Here is a 3,421-nt window from a genome sequence, read left to right on the forward strand (position 1 = left end):
CAAACAAATTGTATAGCACTCTATTCCCAGATTCTTCTTTGGCAAAAAAGATTTTTTGTGGTAGAATAAAATGTACAAGTATTTGCGAGAGTGTGCTTGCTCCTGCAGCTCAAAAAAATAATTTTAAATGAGATTGAAGAGGATGTTTTTTTCAGTTGCCCGAAAGTGAAGAAAAACTTTTATTCTTCTCCCGGAAACTTTTTTTCCTCTCCCGGATTTTGACAGCGAAGAGGTGGTAACGCTAGGTATTAGGCAACCCTCTCAGTGTCCGCTTTTCTTGTTTACATAAGAGAAGTGAGCGAGATGTGACGAGTAATAAAATAATTTGGTTGGAGACGAGGGGAGAGAGATCGAGAACCAAAGGCTTTAGGCACTGATGTTGTGGACTCGCATGCGTTAAAATGTTGATCGTTCAGCAAAATTACCTATAAAGGTCATAGCACACATTTAAAACATTTCAGAACAACAACAATAGAGAGAAGAACAATTTTTTAGAACAATTTTTCTGCTTTGTCCCACGATATGAAACAGCCAATCACTGCCGGTCGTCTTGAGGTTACTATATAACAAATGATAGTTGATGACAGGGGATTCGATGCTGATAGCTGATTGGTTGTTGAAATCGAGCAACTTACAATTTTTTGCCAAAGAAAATAAGAAATCGTGGGTCTTTCTTTCAGTGGTAAATCAGGTAAAAAAAGTGTTTGAAACAGTTGTTAGTCTCAAATAAATGGATGTGTGATACAGCCTTAAGCTATCAAAATCAAGGTCTTCTTTATGAATACTTGATTATACTTAATGACTTCAGTTCAATTTCGAGCAATTTAAGGAATTTACATTTCCTATTTTGTTTTTTTTGAATATTCTATTATTATTTATATATTTTGCTTATTTTTTTCACATTATTCTTTCTGAGGGATTGTAAAGCATATTCTCCCTGCTCACCGTGCGCCTTCATGCTGCGCATCACTAATCTATCCCGTTTCTTACAAAAAGAAACTTCTTTTGTGTGTATCTCAATTATCTGACCTAACCAAGCCAAGAATTTTATCGTAGCAAAGACCACAAAATTGCGTCTGTCGTTGGCCTGAGCTCGAGCACCATTTAGGTGACAATATGACTTGGTCAGCTCCGTTCCAGCTTTGAAGGAAAGCATGTCGGAGGACAAGTCCGAGGATCTCCAACTCTCTTGCCCTACCAGCAAACTACTCGAAAGGACATTCGGTTCGTCGTATATTTTGAGTACCTCCATGCCACACAGACACTATACGCTTACAAACATCCATGCCTTCACCGGATTCAAACTCGGGCCCTTCGGTATTGTAGTCAGCGTCATTTACCACTATCCTGTTTGGGGGGGGGGGTGAGGAGAAACTCCTAAAAGAATCTGCAGTACAACCTGAACTAAATGTGATGGATTTGCCGATTAGGTCTCCGCTTTATCAGCGGCTCTTTAACTGGGAGAAAATGTAAGGAAATTTCTTCCACCTCAGCGCAGGGAAGCACTTACTGTTGGCAATCACAATATAGTATATCACACACATTACGATCACAATATAGTATATTCTTTAGACTATGAAACAATACTGGTCTCAAATATGAAGCGGACAGGCTGCCAGGCAGAGATGTGTTTAGCTTACATATACACATTTTGAGTACAATTGCAGCTACGTTTTCAGCTTTCTCATTAGGTGTACTTTTTCAACATTGATATATCTTTTAATGATTAGTTTCAGTTTGATTTGGTTTGCTTTTGTATAATTAAGATCTTCGTTAGAATGTGCATTTCAAAACTGCGCAGAATTAGGATTCTAATAATGTCACATATTCTTCACTTAATAAAGTTTAAAATGGTTAATAGTTTAAACTTTCACTACAATAAAATTTTTCCTATCTAAGATAGTAAAAATAATGACACAAAATAATCACTTTTTTTTGTTTAGAATGCTTGTTTTTTTTAAGCCAAATAAAAATTAAAATGTAATAATTTTTAAATTAAATGATAAATTATACCTGTAAAACTAAACATTCAAATTGAATGTTTAAATTGCTGGTCTTTCTAGAACAAGAAAAATTAAATTTGTTTAAAATTTGTAACTTAATTTGTAAGTTAAGCTACTGAAATCAATCCTATATTCCTTCACAACAACCCCTGCAATTAATATATTCAAGTGCATTTGAACTTGCGCATCCCTTGCACTTACGCCAGCGTTTCACCTAATGCAAAAAAAAGCAGATGCGACAGTCGACCAAAATTATGCCTTTCAAAATCGTCATCATGTTCCTTTTATTGTCTTCAAGGTCATCAATTCAGCGCCCTTTTATTGCAGATTTCAACTATGAAAAAAGAAAAACGTCGCACGTTAGGAGATCTGAACTACAGGATGGATGAGGAAGTGTATGAATTTTTTGGTTTCGTTTTTCCTCAAGCATTCAGTTACCAAGAGTGCTTAATGGGGCATTATCGTGTTGCAAGCTTTAACCCTTCGTTGCCGAATTCGGCCTCGTTCACGCGACTTAACGGCTTAAACGTTTAAGAACTTCGCGGTAAAAGGTTGCATCATCAGTCTGATTCAGTGGTACGAACTCTTTGTGTACGCCGCTCAGCCAGTATAGTGGTTAGTGACCGAAACGCCGTCGCAAGAATCTCCGACTTAAGGTTCTGCACCAAATCAGAGTTATGTCCATGCGACGGACAAGAATCTACCATCCACCGACGGCGGCATTCGCTGTATCGATGATAGTAATATTACAATGCTAAATTGACAATGTCATCTATACAATAATTGTTAGTGACCCTGACTGCTGTAGCGATTGGCCTGAGTTCAAATCCCGGTGAAGGCATGGTTTGTAATTCTCTGTCCCTTCGTAGGAGGCAACGGTGGTCTCCCATTAGGTGCTTCCATAATGAAATGGCTCCCACTTCCGGCCATTGTAGAGGCACAAATAGTGTACTGGCACATTTTTTTTACCACAGACGAGTTTATTCGTGTACATGTGCCTATGATGAGCAATGTTTAAGGTATAAATCATATAATTTGTTAAAGAAATTCAGATCGTTATTCGCTCGATTCAAAGAAAAACTTAACAGTTCGCTGCTCGATTTTTGTGTCAATAATTTCCCTGACAGGAATTCCAGAGGAAGTAGTCTTTACGAATCAGTAATTTGCAATTGCAGATCTTACGGTCGTGCAGTTTGGTAATGGGCCATTAGTGCGATGCACATGCCACTATTGCATTACCAAATGTCCATTATTGCATTCTCAAATAACACGACGGTAGGATTCAGGGTTGCAGAGTTAAGCATTTGCTTTTCAGAACTCATAATGGGTTCGCGCCTATGTTGCCAATTCTGGAAAACAAATAATTCTTCTTTAATTATCGTACTTGTAAACAAAACAAAAATAGAGAATTAACTTTT

This window comes from Stegodyphus dumicola, chromosome 2 (genome assembly GCF_044657685.1).
Source record: "Stegodyphus dumicola isolate Sdum_Otavi_A_Nest chromosome 2, ASM4465768v1".
Lineage (NCBI taxonomy): Eukaryota > Metazoa > Arthropoda > Arachnida > Araneae > Eresidae > Stegodyphus > Stegodyphus dumicola.